Source organism: Podarcis cretensis, assembly GCF_951804945.1.
Source record: "Podarcis cretensis genome assembly, chromosome: 10".
NCBI classification, from domain to species: Eukaryota; Metazoa; Chordata; class Lepidosauria; order Squamata; family Lacertidae; genus Podarcis; species Podarcis cretensis.
This window is the reverse complement of record NC_137179.1, coordinates 56,915,699-56,939,259: the sequence shown is the minus strand read 5'-3', so window position 1 is coordinate 56,939,259 and position 23,561 is coordinate 56,915,699.

Here is a 23,561-nt window from a genome sequence, read left to right as displayed (position 1 = left end):
GATGGGATATAAATAAAATTAGGATGATTCATTTCATTTAATGCGCTTCATTAAAATCCCAAAGCACTTGACTTTTTAAAACCTTTTTTTTTTTTAACATTGCAGGGAGCATGCAGTATAGGTCTCCCTATAGCACAGCCCCTGTTTTACAGTCCAAAGCTCATTAGCAGTAAAAGGTAAAGGTAAAGGTACCCCTGCCCGTACGGGCCAGTCTTGACAGACTCTGGGGTTGTGCGCCCATCTCACTTAAGAGGCCAGGGGCCAGCGCTGTCCGGAGACACTTCCGGGTCACGTGGCCAGCGTGACATCGCTGCTCTGGCGAGCCAGAGCCGCACACGGAAACGCCGTTTACCTTCCCGCTGGCAAGCGGTCCCTATTTATCTACTTGCACCCGGAGGTGCTTTCGAACTGCTAGGTTGGCAGGCGCTGGGACCGAGCAGCGGGAGCGCACCCCGCCGCAGGGATTCGAACTGCCGACCTTTCGATCGGCAAGCCCTAGGCGCTGAGGCTTTAACCCACAGCGCCACCTGCGTCCCGCATTAGCAGTACTTGGAAGTAAATCTCATGTTTAATGGACTTCATTCCCAGATGATTGCAGGCAAAGAAACAAGAACTGAACGAACACACCATGTGTTAATGTTTTCTAATTGGAGCTCTTCGCATTTACCTTATATGCAGCTTTGGCAGGTTCTAGGATACCACTGAGACACAACCAGACCATTTTCATGCAAAGGCATCCCTTGTATGATCAGATACCTCCACACTACTATGATTTGTGCTATTGCAGTGACCTGAAAAATGGAGGTCACGTCTTAGGCCATATTTGCAGCTCCCACCAGGAGGCTCCCATATATAAGATCAAGGTTCTCATGCAAATGCCTCGATTTCAAACAAAAACTAACTGGAATACAAAATGAAAACCCACAGCTGTTTTGAATGTAATTAAACACATACCAGACACATGCTATATTGATACATGAGATTTCAGGACTTTTGTGTGTACAAGTGGCAGCTATAAAATAATTCGATTACTTTTCAAACAAGGGTTTAACTTTCATGTTTGCCTCCTTTAAGATGAGATGTCTTAATCCTGCAGAAGACAACCACAGAAGACGTAAGCAGAGGATATGCTTATCAGGAAGCTTAAGCCTAACAAACGTATTTGAGGATTTGTTCTAGTGATACTTAAATCTTGAAGTGCTCATATAAATTCTAATTTGTCATTATGGGTAATATTTTCTCCAACATTGTGTTAAATATATAGGGGTGGCATTCAACTAAGCTTCATCTAGAGTAGACCCATTGAAATGGATGAACATGACTCTGCTAAATTTAATGTGTCTGCTCTGAGTAAAACTTAGGTGAACACCACCCATAGGTGGGTGTTGCACCTCACATTTCTGAGGTAAACCAGCAAAGGAGAAAAGCAACTGAAACTGAGGTAAATTAATGGTCTGCATTTAGGGTTGTAAACTTCTTGGGAGTACAGAGCATGATTCCTTATGGCAGGGGAGAAAAACCTGTGGTTCTCTCAATGTTTTTGGACTCCAGTTCCCACCAGCCCCGGCCAGCATGGCCAATAATCAGGGTGGATGGGAATTGTAGTCCAACAACATCTGAACACCCATATGATCTCCTCGCTTGCCTTATGGAAACTAAAAAGCGCTCTCTCTCTCTCTCTCTCTCTCTCTCTCTCTGTGTGTGTGTGTGTGTGTGTTTCCTTTTTTATTATTAAATAGCCACCTTCATGGTTATACTTTTTGGCCGTTACTCTTAGACAGAATCAAGTAAAAATGTTTACTTTTAACGACCTCATCTTTAAAAAATAAGGGATGCAGGTAACTAGAACTGCACCTGAATTGGTACAGTTTGAAATTATGGGCAATATTCAGCTAAGTTTTACTCAGAGTTGAAATCAAAGGTCCTTTTATGCTACAACAGCTGTTCGGATGTTGTTAGCCCAGAGGTGGAAGGAAGAAACAACCCCAACCAAAGAAGAATGGCAAATCAAGATGATGGACTATGCTGAAATGGCAAAACTAGCTGGGAAACTCAGGAATCAAGAAGACAATAATTTTTTTAAAAAATGGGAAATATTTATTATGCATATACAAAATCATTGTAAACAGGTCAAAACAGTAGCAGGATTTTAATTACACTTGCATTGTAACAGAAAGCATAGATAATCTAGAAATATGAAAAATTGGAGAAGTGTTGATATGCAGTTGAAAGTAGAATTAATAGGACCCATGGTTGGGATTTTATGATATTATGATGTAACTTTATTTTTTCTTTGTTCTTTTTAGAAATTATTTTCTTTTATTTTTAAAAAATCAATAAAAATCTTATTCTATATATAAAAAGAAATAAATGGCCATTACTTAGTGAGGTTCATTAATTTCAGTGGCGCTACTCTGAATGAAACCTAGTTGAACGCCATCTTATATTTCTAGTATTTGGATCTGTAGGGCACCATGGGGAGAATTCTGGCTGCTTTAAAAATATGGGGGCTGGAACAGAATGTGGGGATGGATCTGTCATTTAGAAAAGAAGAGGCGTATGACAGAATTGCAACTGAGAGTATAGTAAGTTTGAAAACATGGCTGACAATGAGTGTAACCTTGAGAACTGACACTGAGATGTGACAAGGCGCACCAAGAGGTGTCAGAGTAACTGAAAAATACAGTCAAAAGAAGTTAAATGACACACTAGGAGAAGCTATAAACTTCTCCGAAACAGCAGTTATAGAATTTAATGGACAATTAAAGAGACAGAGAGGGAAAGGCAGAGGGAAAAGCAAAGAAAAACCAGGAAGGGACAGAAACAAGGAAGATTTTTTTAAAAGTTTCTATTCCAGCAAGTATAAGAGCTAAAAATGGGTTTCTATAAGCCCATGTGAAACATTCAGTTAGTAGTTTTGCTTCACAAAGGTATCCTGAGATTACCCAGAGTTCATTTGTAATATCACTGAGCAAATCTCATATTCTACCAATTTTACTGTGCAAATGCTTAAAAATAAAAGGAATAAATTAAATCAGGACAATCGTGCAATACTTACTAAAGGATAAATCAAACACAATGAGTCCTGTAGGAACTTCAGATTCAAGTTTTGTGTTTACGTGGAGAGTACATATTATCTTATTAGTTTACTCCAGTAATAGCTCCAAACCAAATTAGTTCTGATATTTTTCATTTACTTCTTGCACTTGTCATAACAGTACGCCGTTAACTTGTCTTGATTCAACCTTTGAATATATCAAATGATAAATTCATTTTCCCATTTCCTCTTAATTATGAAGGTTTCATAAAAAAGGAGTAAGTACCGAAAGATAATCCAGTTGCGTCTGATGCATATTACTTTTATCATTTACTCAGTGCCTATCATCATGCTGCTATGAAATTTGCTGCAATTGAAAAGTAACGGTGTTTCGGTTAAGACACATCTGAGAAAATCTCCCTTTGTTATGCCACTATGGTAACGGTGGCAGCGGTGGCAGCAGACGATGCATAGCTTGGATCTGGAACTGCTGCCCCTGTGGATCTTGCCATCTGAGGCAGTGGCCTCACCTTGCCTCCTGGGTGGTCCAGCCCTGACTCCATGACCTATAAGATTTACCCGCCCCTGGAAGGAAAAAAAAACTTTCACGTTGAAACGAAAAGCAATGAAGCAGGTGCTGAAAGCTCCCCTGAAGATAAGTTGGTCTTTTGTCCCAGTACTTGCAAGTAAAGTGTGCTATCAGTGTTGTGATCTTGGCTTTACCTTTTTCTGGCTGGTATCCTGGGATCTGAACTACCCATGAGCCTCAGAAGATGGTGTTGTTATCATCCTCTGCAGTCAGCGAGAGGCCCAATAGGCCCTTACTATGCTCTCCTTCAGGGATGCGGTTGGCACTGTGGGTTAAACCACAGAGCCTAGGACTTGCCGATCAGAAGGTCGGCGGTTCGAATCCCCGCGATGGGGTGAGCTCCCATTGCTCGGTCCCAGCTCCTGCCCACCTAGCAGTTCGAAAGCACGTCAAAGTGCAAGTAGATAAACAGGTACCGCTCCAGGGGGAAGGTAAATGGTGTTTCCGTGCGCTGCTCTGGTTCACCAGAAGCGGCTTAGTCATGCTGGCCACATGACCTGGAAGCTATACACCGGCTCCCTCGGCCAGTAAAGCAAGATGAGCGCCGCAACCCCAGAGTCGGTCACAACTGGACCTGATGGTCAGGGGTCCCTTTACCTTTACCTACGCTCTCATTCAGGTGTGCCAATTCTTTTTTTTTTTTATCTATGCTTTTAAGGTTTGTACATTTCACTAATTTTACAATCATTTTAACATTTCAAAACTTGACTTCCTTCCTCCTCTTTCTGCAGTTCTTTAATTCATTTTTAATTTCTCCTGCATATCCAAATTAACTAAATTTGCTCATTTATTCATCTATTTATATACTCTTATCAAACTGCAGATTATTACAATAATCCTGCCAATGTTCTCATCTGTTTACAATTTATCTGTAAATATTCAGTATACCATTTCCATTCTTTTATAAAAAGTTTGTTCTCTTGATTTATTATTCTTCCAGTAAGTTTTGCCATTTCTGCATATTCCGTAAGTTTTTGTATCCATTCTTCCTTTGCTGGGACTTCTGCTTCTTTCCTGGGGAGAATGACATTCTTGCTGCTGTAGTAGCGTGTATGAATAAGTTTCTATACAGTTTCGGTAGTTCTGTCCCTATAATTCCCAAAAGAGCGTGTGCCAATTCTAAGGGGCAGGGGTGTCATCAGTCCCCTCAGTATTCCTTAGCAGGGGGCTCAGCCACCCACCAATATTCAGGCCGAATCGCCAAGCTGAGCCCAGCACAGCATTAAAGGCAGGCTTCTCCTTAGTGTGTGAGAGGATGAACCATCTCCAATGAAGTTACACAGGGCTGGGCCAGGCCTTCTCCCAAAGATGTGGCTCCTCTTGATGACATGTGCAATATGCAACACTGGCCCCCCAATCTTCAGCCCAAGGCATGCCTCTGCTTTCCTTTAAGGTCCATGGAAGACCTTAAGGTCCACAAATGACAACATTTTGGAGGTCTCAGGTTGCAAGGTGGTTAGATTTGTCTCAGCTTAGGGCTAGGGCCTTTTCAGTACTGGCCCCGACTTGGTGGAACACTCTGTCACAAGAGACTAGGGCCCTGTGGGACTTGACGTCTTTCCGCAGGGCCTGCAAGACAGAGCTGTTCCACCTGGCCTTTGGTTTGGACTCAATCTGACCCTTACGTTTCCCTCCCCTTATGGTTTTGATCTATGGGCTACTTTAAAAATGAGGCTACATTTTAAATTGCATTTTAACCTGTATTTTAAATGGGTTTATTTTTCCCTAGTATGTTTTTACTGTAATTTTACTGGTGTTATCCGCCCTGAGCCCGGCTCTGGCCGGGGAGGGCAGGGTATAAATAAAATTATTATTATTATTATTGAGAGCACATGAAGAGTCAAAGGGCAGCTCTCCACTGGGGTGGGCAGATGATGGCAACACTGCAGCTGGGCACCAGTGAGCTGTGTATGGCGCAACCATAGTTGAGGCAGATTATTCATTCAAAGAGGGCTGTACTCATCTCAATTCTGTTTTCAGGCAGTCAAGTATGCTTCAAGTGTTTGCCTGGCCTTTGAAGCATCTTACATCTTTGTTCGATTTATATACCGCATAATCGTATAAATATAACTATGTACTGTACCTAAACAGTGTAACTAAGCACTACGTACAATGCGTACTATTTTACGATTTGAAAGGGAGGTGAATTTCCATTCAGAATAAGGTGTCGATAGCTATTTGACCTGGAAAAGACCCTGATGTTGGGAAAGATGGAGGGCACAAAGAGAAGGGGATGACAGAGGACGAGATGGTTGGACAGTTTTCTTGAAGCTACCAGCATGAGTTTGACCAAACTGCGGGAGGCAGTGGAAGACAGAAGTGCCTGGCGTGCTCTGGTCCATGGGGTCATGAAGAGTCGGACACGACTAAACAACTAAACAACAACAACAGCTATTTGACGTTCACAATGGCAATTGATGGTGGTAGGCCCAGTGGCCTGCATCCAATAGGTGGCTTTGCACTAGCAGAACAAGCTGATGCAAAAAGTGGTGTCTGATTTTCACTTATGCCCCCACCCTCTGCAGCTCTCTGCACAATGTCCCAGAATGTGCTAGAAGGTTCCCCAACTCTCAGGAATCATTTGGAAGCTGGAAGGTGCTGCAATTAAGAAGGGGGTTGGCAGAAATTGAGTAGCCTGCCTTGAACAAGCAAAAGTGCTTTTCATTAGAACAAAAAACAAGTAAGGAGAATAAAGATTTATCAAATCCCCTGGAAGTGGTCTGCCACATATTCCTGACTGCTGGTGTTTGACTTGGGTCACAAGCTACATAGGCCTGCCTTAGCAAATGGATAGCCTGACTGCTGGGTTAGCATCAGCTGAACTTAAATCCAAGCAAACATGAGTAAAATTGCAGCATGCATCACTCTGTAGCATTTGGGCCTGAGGAGAACAAAACAAAGTAAGCAAATAATAATCACTTTTATTAGAGTGTAGGCAATCATTTATTAATTAATTACTCCAGCTCCGCTGGAACCCTCCTTTTCCAAAGAAGAGACTGTTTTCTCATTACCGAATCAGTATAATTTCAAAACAAGTTAATGTAAAAATAAAATAAAACAATTAGCTCTCCCAAAGTACCCACTGCAACAAATATTGACTTGAAGGCAAGGATTTCAATTTCTCTGACTCATAGCACATTACAAATTCAGCAGCATGAATTTTGGCTGTTTCTCGTGTCTGTTGCTATGCAGTATTTTCAAAATGCCCCCTCTCAGCAATCTCTGTATGTGTGCAGGAGGGGTGTGCAAAGGATTAAGTCGTGTCTCAAATCAAGAAACAATGTGCGGCTGCTTCAGACAGATTCGGTCCTCATGCAAATCAAGATGCAATCCCTAGGAACTGGAGTTTGGATCTCCAAAGTGCTCTGGAGAGTTGGAGGTTAAAAAAAATAAATGCTGCGGACAGTATGTCTGCAAAAACTGAAGCACCTCTCCCCAAGCTTGCTATATAGGGAAAGAGCCAGGATGGGGAAAGTTGGAAGGGAGAGCTTTTTGTACATGTAACTGATGGATCTAACTTCTACCAGGGCTTTCAATCACTTTGTTTTGGGGAAAGGATATTGACACAGTGCATCAGCTTGTTCCTGTCTGTTCTGTGCTGCTACAGATGCTTGCTTATGAAATACTGAATATTCAAGTTTTTCTGCTTCTGTGTCACATTCCCAAACATCTGTTCATGTACATTGGTGTTGCACTTGGTTTCTGTGAATTTTGGGGCCTGCACTCTTTTCCCCTTCATTCATCATAACTTACTAGCAACCAGCCCTCATTTCATCCAAAATTTTGCAGTCCTCTAGAAGTATTGTCCACAAAACCATGGGGAGGGGGAGCAAATTCAATTTAGTATTACATTTTCCTTAATGAATTCTAAAGTTCCCTTTAATGAACTTTTGGGCCTAGCACAAAAAAACCTGCTGTACCTCTTCATCTGTAATTTGGCAGGGATTCATACCTAAAGGGATCTCTTTTATGTATGCTATTTTCATACAAATTGCCTATAAAATAATGGAGATTAAGTTATTTTTTTTAACCACTCCAAACTGTAGGGATTGCCTTTGCAGGAAAACTATTGCGTCTATCCTGAAATTTCGCAGAGTTCGTTCCTTCAGAAGAGGCTACCATGCCTGAAAGCTTCATCAAATTCTATCAGTTTTCAAAAGAAATTATTGATATTTCTTTTTTAGAAGAAGAAATATCAACTGTCAAAGTTACCCAGTGCAAAAGTTCTGAATGTATTCACCTGTAATTTGGCAAACTTTACATGCTCAAGAGGAACCGATACTCCTACAAATTTCATCCAGTTCTGCCAAATACAGTGGTACATCCGGTTAAGTACTTAATTCGTTCCAGAGGTCCGTTCTTAACCTGAAACTGTTCTTAACCTGAAGCACCACTTTAGCTAATGGGGCCTCCTGCTGCCGCTGCGCCGCTGGAGCACGATTTCTGTTCTCATCCTGAAGCAAAGTTCTTAACCTGAGGTACTATTTCTGGGTTAGCAGAGTCTGTAACCTGAAGAGTATGTAACCTGAAGCGTATGTAACCTGAGGTACCACTGTATAGAAAAGGGTATAGCCAATTTTTTTTTATGGGTTCAGGGAATAAGGGAGACATGAAGCTTCATTTTCTCCCTAAACTGGGGCACAGCTTTAAACTCCAGGTCAAATCAGACAATGAAGTGATTGCTCCTGTCTGAAGTGCCAAAGTCCAGCCCAAACCAAATCTTGTGGTCAGTATGCAGAGCAGACCTATTGAAATCAATGGACTAAATCTGTCATGACTAATTTAACCTTTTTGATTTCATTTGGTCTTCTCTGCGTATGAATCACTTGGATACAACCCACAGTTTTTATGATGCATTGGCAAACAAATTAATGAAAAATAGACAGGATGTTGTTCAATATATACAGATTATTCACGAAATTCTCCTCCTCTGATTTTTGAATTGGATATTTTGTTTGTCACTCAAAACAACTTAACATTTATAAAAATATTTACAATGATACTTACTTCCTCACATTAGTCAGTCCCTTGAAAAACTACTGAGTTGTGGTACTAACCGCAAATCTTTTCATCTGTAATTCTAAAAAAAGTTTTTAAAACTATTTTCTATTTTTTGTGTACTCAAAACTCATACTATATTTTGCTCTTGCCTATTTTGAACTGACTGTGCATTAAGAATTCTGCTGTTCCTAAGAGAACGGCTGTTTCTTTGACAATGGATGTTCCACTCAAGGTGTCCCAAGAGATGGGAAAACTGCTACAGGCTGAGACAAATGGAATAATCAAGTAAAAATGTTCCAGGTATTTCTTTTTTACTTTCTGATATTCATATCATTTGCATGGCTAAGGCTTTAGCAGCATGTGCTGTTAAGAAAAACAGTACTTTATCGCAATACCAGTTCTATCATTACAGGTTAAAACACCCTTAAATTAGCCAGCTCCTATACATCACTGCTATCAAACCTATCCATTCTTAAGGAAATCAGCCCTGAGTGCTCACTGGAAGGACAGATCCTGAAGCTGAGACTCCAATACTTTGGCCACCTCATGAGAAGAGAAGACTCCCTGGAAAAGACCCTGATGTTGGGAAAGATGGAGGGCACAAGGAGAAGGGGACAACAGAGGACAAGATGGTTGGATAGTGTTTTCAAAGCTACCAGCATGGGGTTGACTAAACTGCGGGAGGCAGTGGAAGACAGGAGTGCCTGGCGTGTTCTGGTCCTTGGGGTCACGAAGAGTCAGACATGACTAAACGACTAAACAACAACAACAACATACATCACTGCTAACATACCTGAGCAACTCTAACTCTCAGCTTATATATGCACTCAAATTATATACATCTGCAGAACCGATACGGAAACATCAATGTTTGGTTTTCCATATATATCAGTTGTGCCATTGAACACTGACTTCCTGCAGGAGACAGGAGTCAAGCCCAGAAAGTCAGCTCTAGTAGAGGCCTGCTACTAAAAAAGGTAAAAGCTAAGGACCCCTGGACAGTTAAGTCCAGTCAAAGGCAACTATGGAGTTGCGGCACTCATCTCAATTTCAGGCCAAGGGAGCCAGCGTTTGTCCACAGACAGCTTTCTGGGTCATGTGACCAGCATGACTATACTGCTTCTGGCACAATGGAACTCTGTGATGGAAACCAGAGCGCACGGAAACGCCGTTTACCTTCCTGCCACAGTGGTACCTATTTATCTACTTGCACTGGTGTGCTTTCAAACTGCTAGGTTGGCAGGAGCTGGGACCGAGCAACAGGAGCTCACCCCATCGCAGGGATTCAAACCACTGACCTTCTGATTGTCAAGCCCAAAAGGCTCAGTGGTTTAGACCACAGCGCCACCCGTGTCCCAGGCCTGCCTGCCTTGAGTATTACTGGTACGATAGGCCTGGTACTGTCATAGCAGTAATACTCAAGTCAGGATATCTTTGGCTAGAACAGAAGGGAGCATTCCCCTTTGGGGAGTGAGAAGAGGAAGAGAGGCAGAGAGTTCTGTTTTTCTTCTATTCCATGCTCACTGTGAATTCTTTTGAGTCTCCACTAGTTCACAGCCATCTTTCCAAAGGTCATCTTTGCACACCTTATACCTGTCTATCAATTTGGCACCTTATCCAAGCACATGACTGTGTCTGTTTGCACTGTCAACATACAGCAACTTTTTTTGGGGGGGGGAATTCTAGTAGAGGAAGGACCATGATGAGACATTGACCCTCTACATCTGTTCAGAAATAAAGGAGATTATAGTGAATGGCTCTGCTCGTTGGAAAATGTTGCTCTGAATTGCTACTGATACACAGGCTGATTCTAACAGACCCAATCTAGTCCTAAGCATTATTCATTAATGCACTACTGTTTACCCTCTCTTGCAGATCGCTAATAAGAACGCCAAACAATGCAGCAGCTGACCCAGATGCACAGTAGATTGAGCTCCTGAATATTTGATGTTGATGACCTCCTGTGCTACCGAGGAAAGCACTAACATCAGAGGTCCGAATCCTTTGCCAGGGAAACAAACATTTAGCGCGGCACCCAATAAATGATTCAAACTCAACATATTTGCTTACATGTAAATCTCTGAGATGTACTTAGGATGCAACAAGATTAGGAATGGGGGGATCTATCACTTTTCTGCTTCTCTCTTTTCCCCCATCTTAAGTTCAGTTCTCTACATTTTCACAACCATTTGCACTTGATTTATTTTTTAAAGGTTTGCATGGAAATCCACCAGCATTTTAGTGACATGTTTGTATGCAGTTTTGTTGAATATGCTGATTTTTTGCAAAACAATTTTTGTCTAATATAATGCATTTTGGTATGTTATTTTCACATGTGCATCCCCCCCCATGCTTCTCTAGGTCTGCCTCCAGAATATCCTTTTGATGGGCCTTCTGGGTGGGTTGTAGTCTGAGTACAGTGGTACCTCGCGTTAAGTACTTAATTCATTCCGGACGTCTGTTCTTAACCTGAAACTGTTCTTAACCTGAAGCACCACTTTAGCTAATGGAGCCTCCTGCTGCTGCCGCGCCACTGGAGCATGATTTCGGTTCTTATCCTGAAGCAAAGTTCTTAACCTGAAGCGTTAGTGGAGTCTGTAACCTGAAGCGTATGTAACCTGAAGCGTATGTAAACCGAGGTACCACTGTACTAGAGCAGAGCCCACTAGTGGATCCTGCAGCAGAGGTCAAGTCACCACCACCCAGCACTTGAGTGCATAGGAACCTAAAGATTCACAACTGGCCCTCAGGCCCATGATGAAGTGGGTCTCCAAGAGCCCAGACACCATGTTACACAGGAGTAAAAAACCCAAGCCTGAGGTTTTCCATCCCTGCTATACATACTCTGAGTAACCAGCCCAGGCATAGGAACCCTTCTAACAAGATCTATTTGTCTGTATGCCTGTACAGAATATCTGTAAAGAATTGAAGTATTTATAGAGTTCTAATATGAATAACCTTCATTATGACAGAAAACTTCAATAAGGCGCAAGCTACTCAGAGGTTTTTCCTCATAGAGAATTTCAGTTTCGAAACATAATCAACACTGTAATTACACATTCAAAACATAAATTATATTGTGCTATAGACTTCCAGCAAAAGTGAAAGGCGAGTCTTGTAAACATTATAAATCTTGCTAATAATACTCTAAGGCTGCCTGGTAACGTCTTTCTCTTACATCATAGATGTTGGCAAATTGGATTTTAAAATGGCAAAATAATATGAGAATTGGAACTGTTGGAGATACACAAGGGGAACTTTGTTTTAATGCTCAGGAACTTAGCAAAGTATTTTCTATATTATGGATTTTTATATTATGGATGTATATTCTGTATTGCCTAATGCAAGTTTGCCATGGCCTTTGGCTAGAACAATAAACTTATGAACTTATGAACTGTTAGGCACCTGGAGCGTATCTAAGATGCTTAGATAAGAGGAGGTTGTCTTCTCAATAGCTACTTGTCATGATGCCTATATAGTAGGGGTACAAGATTTGACTTGTATCTGTATCAGTAGCTTTGGGAAGAAGCACTATTTGTTTCAGTGCCACTTTGTTTCTCTCCATTTCAACTCATTATTCAGAACCTAATTAGATCTGTTTGAAATGAAGCTCTGTTTCATCATTCCCATTCACTATAATAAAATTGCCCCAACTTTGTTTCTCCTTTCCCAATAAGTGGCTGAAATTTGCAGGCATAGGAGCGCCCCCCTCTCACCCCAGAGTAGATTAAGCCTGTGGTATCATAGACACACAAATCCAGGGGGTTCCATTCAGGGCATCTTTTTAAAAATGCTTTTAAAAACAAAAACAAAAAAGTCTATACATTTTTCCTTTTCTGCCACAATTTGATGCAATTTGGAAATAGTTGCCCCTTCTAAAAGGATAAAAGGTAAAGGTAAAGGTATCCCTGACCATTAGGTCCAGCCGTGGACGACTCTGGGGTTGCGTGCTCATCTCGCTTTATTGGCCGTGGAAGCCAGCATACAGCTTCCGAGTCATGTGGCCGCATGACTAAGCTGCTTCTGGTGAACCAGAGCACCGCACAGAAACACCGTTTACCTTCCCACCTATTTATCTACTTGCACTTTGACATGGTTTCAAACTGCTAGGTGGGCAGGAGCTGGGACTGAAAAACGGGAGCTCACCCCATTGCGGGGATTCGAACCGCTGATCTTCTGATCAGCAAGCCCTAGGCTCAGTGGTTTAGACTGCAGCACCACCCGTGTCCCATCTAAAAGGATAAAGCCTGTCAATTTTAGAATGATAGCTACAGTGGTTCTCTCACAAGGACACATTTGACTGTTTTGCAGCAGATATATTAGGGGACATGAAATGGCAGGATGACATGCAATAGGAAGAGGATCCTGGTGAGGGGTGTAGTCGGGACTGGGACACACTAGGGTAAGCTCAGAATGAGGGAGGAAGTACTTCCAGGGTGACAGAGGATGGTCAGGGGATGTGGATCAGTGCACAGGAACCAGAGCAGCAGGACCCACCACTAGAGACAGAGGAGGCGTAGGGAGAAGTGGGAGGGGTGGTTCAGGAGGCTGAAACAGGCAAGGGCCCACAACCCGGTTCCATAGTTGGCCAGGTGTGGCTTGCTAGCTCTGGGAGAGCTCTGATTGGTCAGCTGGGGTCAGCTGGACTAGACTTGGAGCAGGTGAGGGTCACTTGCCTCGTCAAGCCCAGATGCTGCAATCAGCATGTGGAGTACAAAATGGAAGCCGAGCTGAGGTGCTGTGTCTGCTCAACTCCCCATGTTGATGGGCCTCAGCTTGGATATTCCAGATAAAAAAAGGTAAAGGGTCAAGGACCCCTGGACAGTTAAGTCCAGTCAAAGGTGACTAAGGGTTGCAGCGCTCATCTCGCTTTTAGGCTGAGGGAGGTGGTGTTTGTCCACAAACAGCTTTTCGGGTCATGTGGCCAGCATGACTAAAGCACTTTTGGCGCAATGGAACACCATGACAGAAACCAGAGCGCACGGAAATGCCGTTTACCTTCCTGCCACAGCGGCACCTATTTATCTACTTGCACTGGCGTGCTTTCAAACTGCTCTGCTAGGTTGGCAGGAGCTGGGACAGAACAATGGGAGTTCAACCTGTCCTGGGGATTCGAACCATCAACCTTCTGATCAGCAAGCACAAGAGGCTCAGTGGTTTAGGCCACAGAGCCAGCAGCGTTCCTATGATGCTCCAGGAACTCTATGGGACTGTGCTCCAGGTTTGACTCTGGACTGTATCCTGACTGTGGGACTTCAGACCTGGTTACTTGGATTGACCCTGGACTGTGTTTCCTGACTTTTGGACTTGGCGTACCAACTTGCTGCCAGGTAGGCCAGGGGTTCAAGGCAATAGGAATCAAAGGGGGCTGAAGATGGTGGTGGGAAACGAACATGGATACCCAGGAAACACTGGGGTGGCAAAAATGTCGCGCACACCCAGCAAGGACCCTGTCACCCCAAGGGCCTGAAAGTTTATAATAATTAATTTTAATAATTTTGTTTTTTATACCCCCATCCATCTGACTGGGTTTCCTCAGCCTCTTTGGGGCAGTTATTGTGATTTATTTTTGAGGTAAAATTTTGTCCCAAAGGAATATACAATCAAATTTATACTGTTGAATGTGAAGTGTTAACTGCATGCAAACTCATGAGTCTTTGCAGAGAGCTGTTGGGCTACAAAGAAATGGCAGAGGGGCTCTGGGTCACTTAGCTGTTCACTTAACTGCCATTTGCATTGTGTCAAATTAAAGATAGTTGTGAGGTAGATTTAGAAACTCATGAGTTCTGATTGGTCATTCTGTGGACATTCTACCTCATCTTATTGGACCATAGTTATGGGCATATAAGGATGGGGGAGGAGGGGAGAGAGAATTCCACCCAAACTTAACATGATTGGCTGGAGAGAAACTGTGTTTGGAAATAAAAGGCTGGTCCCAGGGGTTAACTAGAAAATGTACACTGTATGAGGTGGAATCTAGAGTCAGGTGGAGGATGCTGAGGATTAGATAACTGAGCAGACAAGTTCTGAAATCACTTGGTGGAAATGAGGTCTATGGGGAAGAATATATGTCTCAAGAGGCAGCTTTTGAGGGAGTCATTAGGGGTGCTTAGTGCCTGATGCCACAGAGGCTACTAGACCAGGATGAAGATTGCAGATGGAAGGGCTGAAGATTGTTCTCAGTGCCTAGTTAATGAGTGTTCACTGGGTAGGAATGATATAAGGAAATAGGCTAAAAGTTTGACTATTGGAAGGAACTGAATCTTTCATAATTACCTTCATAAAGAAATAGTAATCTTACAGTGTAACCATTCCCATAATCTCTAGCTAGCAGGACCGTGGTCAGGGATGATGGGAATTGTAGTCTCAAAACATCTGGAGGGCCGAGGTTGAGGAAGCCTGGTTTAGACCACAGCGCCACCCACCTCCCTTTTAGATAGCTAGAATAAACATCTATCTTCTATCTATCTATCTATCATCTATCTATCTATCTATCATCTATCTATCTATCATCTATCTATCTATCTATCTATCTATATCTATCTATCTATCATCTATCTATCATCTATCTATCTATCATCTATATCTATATCATCATCATCATCTATCCTACCCTGGGCTCCTTTGGGAGGAAGAGTGGATATATATGTGATTAAAAAAACTTTTATTTCCATAGCTGAGTCTATGCTGTTTTATCCCATGCCTATGTATTCAGGGTGACACCTCTGGCACCTCTTTTCCTAGTAAATTGGCACTGGAGACAACCCTCCACAATACATAAATACATAAATTATACATAAATAGAACATGCAAATTTTATTGGAGGTGGGGTGGTTCTCCACAAGCACATTTTCAGTTTATCCATGCCTTTTCATAATGGATCTTCAGCTGTCATCAGTTCAGTACTTTGTAAGTAGCAGTTTGTTAGTATCGTTCTGTACAAATTGATGAAAGCTAATTGAGCTGCACTTAAGACAATTGGAGTCTAACAGCCACTCCACAAGATGAATTTCCTATGCTATTGTAGGGGAAAATTATTTATTTATCATATTTATATCCCACTGCTCATCTGAAGAGCTAAGAGCAGCAGACATATGGTGCACAGGCAGCCCATATTTCACAATGCACAGCCGCAGCAGGAAACCTGAACACCAGCCAGTCCCTTCAGGGCAATAAAAAATACCTATCTCTGTAAATTGTCTGCAGTAGAGATGGCCGAGCTCTGATTTTGATATGAATTTAGTATGAGAAACAAAAGCACAGAAACAAAAGACAGAAATGATATTCCAAAATATCAGTTCCACCAAAGTATCCACAAGTACAATAATACATAGCATTCATGCATTTGATTGAAACTGAAATCTTGTGTTTCCCATTCCAAAGGAATTAAGAAAAAGGAGACCCTAAAACATTTTTGCTATCATTTTCCTGTATGACATTCTATTTTCTTAAATCCACATCTTGGATTCCTGAATATCTGAAGTTTGTTGTTCATTAGGGTTGCCATATTTCAAAAATGTGGACAGAAAAGTTGTTGAGCTTTCTTTTTTTTCAGCAAAACCACACCACTTAATAAGCAGAGCAATTAAACTCCTCTCTTACAACCCAGCTAAATTAGACTCCGAAAATAAAAACTATCTGCTTCTTGTTCGGATCATTGGAAGTATATCATCTTGTAACTGCTAAATCAGAAGTCCCTCTTCTACTGTTTTTTTACTATTGGTCAGGGAAGTCTGTAGCCCTGGTCTACATTTATGTAGAAAGGGATTCTAGATGGCTACTAGTTCTTACAAAGCTCTTCATATTCTTCAGGATCTGTGAACCATGCCTGTGTTTGTAGAACCTAGATACTTTCCATTGACTTTATTTGTTGGCTTACACTTCTATCCTACCTTCATTCTGTCATGGAACCCAAGGGGGTGGCCATGCGGTTTCCCAGGTGGTCACCCATCTGGGCACTGAATAGACTCTGAGATGGACTCATGTAGCTTCAGATTTTACCCAGGGGCCATCACAACATGGAGGAATGTGAATCTGTTGGCAACTGTTTGCAGCAGTTGTCAGCAACCAGTGCCAGAAGATGGGCAGCTGGGTGGGTCTGTAGCAGCAAAGGGACAAACTGCTGTGACACGTTAAATTAAATAGGCTCTAGTGATGCTACAATAAGCCAATGTGACTCGTTTTATAGTAAACATTTCCAGAGGGGTATCTGTGCTAGTGTTTTGCAGCAAAAGCATCAAAGGGTCATTAGACTTAAGATTCCACAAGACTCTTAGCTGTTATTGTTGATAGTATTCATATCAGAGTTCAGATAGGGTACCATAAAATTAAATAATATCACAGTGGCTATTGCTGAGGCTTCTTATTAAAACATTCAGTCACTCCTTCTGAACATCTCATAGTTAAGCAACACCATTTTTGCCAAGAGTTACAACATACAAGCATGCAAGGAGTCAATGAAGTGGTTTCATTTTTATTTATATAGCTTCCCATGAAAAATCTCTGAAGCAATTTAATGAAAAAAATCAACAGTGAAACCATATAAAAACAACACCAAATTCAATTCAGGTATAGACTCTGATGATGATGAGAACAATAATAATAATAATAATAATAATAATAATAATAATAATAATAATTTATTATTTATACCCTGCCCATCTGGCTGTGCTTCCGCAGCCACTCTGGGCGGCTTCCAAACAAATATTAAAATACTGTAATACATCAAACATTAAAAGCTTGCCTAAACAGAGCTGCCTTCAGATGTCTTCTAAAAGTCTGGTAGTTGTTGCCCTCTTTGACATCTGGTGGGAGGGAGTTCCACAGGGAGGGCGCCACTACCGAGAAGGCCCTCTGCCTGGTTCCCTGTAACTTGGCTTCTTGCAGTGAGGGAACTGCCAGAAGGCCCTTGGTGCTGGACCTCAGTGTCCGGGTAGAACGATGGGGGTGGAGACACTACTTCAGATATACTGGCCGTTTAGGGCTTTAAAGGTCAGCACCAACACTTTGAATTGTGCTTGGAAACGTACTAGGAGCCCAATGTAGGTCTTTCAAGACCGGTGCTCTGTGTTCTTGGCGGCCGCTCCCAGTCACCAGTCTAGCTGCCGCGTTCTGGATTAGTTGTAGTTTCCGGGTCACTGATAAATTCCACTTAAAAGGGTTTTTGGAATTGACAGTGACGTCAGACAGCATTTGTCTGATATGTAATGGGAGGTAGTTCAGAAGTGCCAGCACGGTAAAGGTCCAATTCCTACATTGTGTGGAATTGAGGTCCTGATACCCTTTCCTGTAGAGCAGAATGATCAGTTGGGTATATGAAGGGTGAAACTATCTTTTAGGTCTCCTGGTCTGTATAGGGCTTTGTACGCCAGTACCAGCATATTGAACTTAGCCTTGTAGTTAATTGGCAGCCACTGCAATTTTTTTCAGCAGTAGCATAATAGGGTGGCAATATTCTGTCCCAGTGAGCAGTTGAGCTGCTGGTGCCTTCTGCTCCACAGTCCTGTCCTGATGGCACCACTGCATGGTTTTTTCTCACTACTGAAGGAAACCAATGGAGCAACTCAAAGCTTGCATGTGTGTTGGAAGCACCATTCCATTTTGAGTTGTGGTCACTGTTTGACAAAGATTCCGCTGTACACAGGGAGTGGTTGTTTCCCCCCCCAAGGATCTTGCCAGTAAAAACCAACTCTACAATTCAATATCTGACCCCACACTAAGTTAATTGTGCACATTATATTCCAGTTAAACTGTGACCCGCTGTACTTTCCCACCATGTCAGAAACAATAAAAAATGTCATTTTATACTTAAAGCCCCCTTGGACTTGCTTTCTTTATGAATTGTGACTTTGATTCATTTCTGCAGAACTACCTCTTTGTTTAATTCTGCTTTTTTGTGGTTTTGCTTCCAAAGTCACAAGACCCTTTGCTCACATGCTCTCGAATTTTGTAGCTCTGTCCCAAAAATTTACCAAAGCATTGATTTCTTTATATTACAGGGAGGAAAATGTTACTTCTTCAAGGCCTATTTAAATTAGGTTTTGCATTTTGTGTACTTTGGATAAGATACTGTATCAAAAACTATATTATCTATGGTATTTTCTACAGCTTTGGGGACAAAAGATGAAGGCACGCTCCATTTAAAGGGCTGTGTTGGTGTGCTGTATAGCACAGCCTTCCACAAAATATGTAGAGCTATCCAAAACTTGATTCTTTGTCCTCCACAGAAATTCTTGAATGTGTCAGAAAAAGAAAGCATTAAAAAGGTATTCAAAACCTAGAAGTAAAGGCTTGCAAGTCCAAATGTTTTATTAAGTTGACAGTCTAAGCTCAATTTTCTTGGAAAAAAGTCCAGTTGAATTCAGTGGGGTTGGGTTTACTTACAAGGACATTGCAGTTAAGTCATCACATTGGTTTATAGCATCACCTTATGATCAGATTTGTACCAATGGCACAAAGCAAATGTAGAACCACTATATATGCTTGCAGCCAATTTACCTGGTTTTCTCAATTTCATCAAAGAATAGGCTGGGTTGTGGAACTTGTAAATATTCAAGAGGGCTTGGTTCTGCAAATATTCACAGTGACAATAGTGTCTTATTAAAGTGATCAGTCTTACTGATGTTTATGGGACTGTTCCAGAAAGGTATTCCAGAGAATGAAATGAATTAAAGGAGAATGCCCTGATAAGTTTGTCAGCTCAGTCCTCAGTAAGTTCACTCAGAATTAAATCCCAATATCCATCTGCCCAATATTCCAAGCAAGGGTGCCAGCTTGAATAAAATGGCAGCTTCTGTCTACTGCAAGTCCTTATTTTCACTGGGAATATGATTCACAAACGACTATACTTACAGAAAATAGTGAATAAAATGGCAATTCAGTTTACAACATTCAAGAGTTTGCTATATGAAAAGCAGTCCTGGATTTAGGGCAGCTCCACCACACAGGGCACTCAACCTAATGAGAATAATAAATGCCTATATTTATGTGCTACCTAAAGAGAAGCTCCATAAAAAAGCAACTGTACCAAAAGGAATTAATGTGAAAATAAGAAATATTTTGGGTGTGCACGCCAAATTTTGTCCTTGTTCAGGGCACCATATTGCCAAAGTCTGCCCTGGTGAAAAGAGGCTATTTTATGGAACTGGGGCAAGAAGATTGAGGCTGCAATCCTATATGCACTTACCTGAGAGTAAACACTGTTGAATTTGACACCAAGTTCATGTTCAGTAATTCTTTCCATGTAATGCACCAACTGGGAGAGAAACACATTTGTTATAGGCAGAGTAAGCTTCTGAATACCAGTTGTTTGGAATCACATATATCACTATTTACTTATTTATTTATTGAATTTATATACCTCCCTAAACCCAGAGGTCTCAGGGTGGTTCACATAAAGACACCACAGTCTCCACGGGCAAGCCCTGTTGTCTGTTGTGCCCAGATTCTGCTTGTGTGCTTCCTACAGGCATCTGGTTGTCCCTGGCTAGATTGCGTCCAGATTTTCACTTTTTGAAATATGGCAACTCTAGGCTACAGCTGCATCTATAGAAGACATGGACAACCTTTCTGGGTGATAGGAGTTTTAGTTCAGCAACATCTCGCAGGGCAGAAGTTCCCATGCCTAATCTGTAGCCTTATTTTGTGAAGACTCCTGCCACTGTGGTGGTACATTTATTTCATTGTTCCTGTCACAGCAATGATCTCTGAGCAGTTGTGTCTATAACTGTGGACAGCCCAGCTCCACAGTTTGAACTGCAACTCCAACCAGCTCTCCAGATGCATTTCATGGAGAAAGTTTGGATCCTGGAACTGGTCTTATTTCTAAGCTTCTTCTGAAACCTTCCTGGAAGTTCAATAATATGCATTTAGTTCAACCTGGTGTGTGTGTGTGTGTGTGTGTGTGTGCGCGCGCGCCAATGCAGAAACAGTCTGAATAACTACAGAAGTGCTGATCTGTAAGAGACAGATTATAATAGAATCACAGAATAGCAAGCTGAAGCCTGCAAAATTGCAGAAGGTAATGGTGGAGGGAAGAGGCACATGGTTCATAAAAAAGGTTGCAATTTTAAGTCCTTACCCAACAAAATTGAATATTCCATCCACTTTCCCTGCTTGTCTAGAGAGTTGTTATTCCAGGACGTAACAGAACAAAAGGAATGCACTAAAGAATGTCTGACTCATTGAGAATATACTATTAGCACACCTGATTAGAATATAAAACTGTTTTCCTTCTGTCCCTCCTCTACTTCAACTTTCAAAATAACGAGTCATTGTAGGCTGCATTTCAATTTTTCACCAATATTCAAGCAAAAGAACTCCAGGTAGCTTAATGCCCTAGTCTGTAGAGCTGTGAAAGTGCAGCACTGAATGTACTGATTTGTGCCACTGGCGCAGTCCCACAGCCTCTTGCTGAGCCCAAATCTTCTGAGAACAGGGATTTTATTTACCCATCTCATGGGATATGGAAAATGAAATTTGTGAGGCCCTGTAAAAGACCCTATGGGCTGGTCTCGGTTGAGCCAGATGGGCAGCTCAACCTGTCCTCTCCACTTAGCTTGCAGGATTACCGCAGGCCACACCCAGTCACTCTTTTGAAGACCAAGATGGATTATTTTATATCTTCTGGAGTGGCTAAACTTGGCACTACTGTAATAATAATAATAATAATAATAATAATAATAATAATAAAAATAATAATTTTTATTTATATCCCGCCCTCCCCAGCCAAAGCCGGGCTCAGGGTGGCTAACAACACTAAAACAGTGCAACATTATAAAAACATTATAAAAATTAATTAAATTCAAAATTGATGGCAACCATAAACTAAAGTTTTGTAAAGATTGCCAAAGGAGGGAGTCAGGCTGCGCCCTGACCAAAGGCCTGGTGGAACAGCTCTGTCTTGCAGGCCCTGCGGAAAGATGTCAAGTCCTGCAGGACTTGAGGCATCTATGGGAGGGGGACCTGCCTTTACTCAATGCAGTTTCCCCCTAGGAAAGGTGGTTGGGTGTGTTCAGACCACCTGAGGGCATTTCTGGTATAACCAGGCCAGTACCCTGGGTGGATAAGAGCAGGCCATCTCTTCCCTCCTCCCATCCCTTCCCAATTAATTCACAGCACTGCTTTGATGTGACATGTTGTGCCTGCAGATTTAAGTGAAGATGTAGTCCAGGCACAGGCAAACTCAGCCCTCCAGATGTTTTGGGACTACAACTCCCAATATCCCTGATCACTGGTCCTGTTAGTTAGGGATGATGGGAGTTGTAGTCCCAAAACATCAAGAGGGCCGAGTTTGCCTATGCCTGATGTAGCCATTCTACACCAATACTGCTTTTCATCTTTTTATTGCTGAGCACAAAAGTTATTTCTCGCAATGATGGAACTGCCAGAAGGCCCTTGGAGTTGGACCTCAGTGTCCAGGCTGAACGGTGGTGGTGGAAGGCCAAAGCCACATAGGGCTTTCAAGTTCAACAACGAAACTTTGAATTGTGCTTGGAAATGTACAGGGAGCCAATGTAGATCTTTTAGGACCAGATTATGTAGTCCCAGCAGCTGCTTCCAGTCACCAATCTAGCAGCTGCATTCTGGATTAATTGTCATTTCCAAGTCACTTTCAAAGGTAGCCCCATGTAGAGCTCATTGCAGCAGTCCACTCACACAACAAAACTTCTCTTTCATCTCCACCTGTGCCCCCTGTAGCCCCTCCATGCCCTCAAAAACCTTTCTGGTGAGGGACCCTGATGCTGATATTGATGGTACAGGAAAGCAGAGGAAAACCAGAAATCCTGTTGTGAAATCACTGGATGCTACCTGGAGACCCCACTTCTTTTCCTTATGAGTTCCCTGTGGTGCTTTGACTGTAATGATACAATGTGATTTTCATCTAACTCTCGCATTGTTATTGATTGAAGTTTTGGAAGGAGTTGCTTGAGAGTTGAGGCGGTGGCAAACTTGGTTATTTGCTGAAGGCTTATAAAACATTAATCTCCACCTCTGGAGCAAATGTTCAATAAAATTAGGCTTGATATTTCATTGAAAAATAAGCATGTAAGTTGTATAAAGGCAAATTTAAAACCCTGATGTCCTAGATTCTGATATAAGTTTTTCTCTTGTATATGGATGGCCAATGACTGCTGTCTTTTTCATTTTATTCCCAAAGGGAGCTTGCCTGCATTATTTATGTAAATTTTATTTAATCTGCTTTTAGCACCACTGTTCCTTCATCCTTGTCCAGTCTACTTACTACTCTGTGAGTGTTTCTTTGACATTTGCATTTAATCACATCCATATTATACTTTTGGTCTCTCGTAGTCTGATTTCTGGCCTATTGTTTTTCCTTTGCCTATATTTCAGAATGCAAGCAGACCCTTGGCAATGATTTTGTCTGCACTCTAAATACATTTACTGGGAAGTAACCATCTAAATCAACTTGCTTCTAAAACCCTATATGGTCAGGGTCTGACGTTTTGTAAAGCCTCGTTAGGCTTTCAGTACAAGGCTATACACACACACACAAACATATATGGAAAGGGAGAGAGGGGCCAGAGAGAGAAGTAAGTAGCGGTGAGAAGAAATGAAGTCTTATGCTTAATGGACAAATTAAAAACCAACCAATCAGCTGCATAGCTCAGTTGGTTAGAGCGTGGTGCTGATAATGCCAAGGTTGCAGGTATGATCCTCATATGGGACAACTGCATATTCCTGCATTGGAGGGGGTTGGACTAGATATCTCCCAAAGTCCCTTCTAATTATATCATTCTATGAAATCTCTCAGCCCAGATGGTTTCTAATTTTATTTATTTATTAAAACAATTTATTTCCTCCTGCTTAATTGCAATTGTCTCTACGTGCTGCACAAGGAATACAACACACACAGAGAGACGCGGTTTAAAGTATAATGTCAGAATTCCATTAAAATGCCTGCTAGAATTAAAA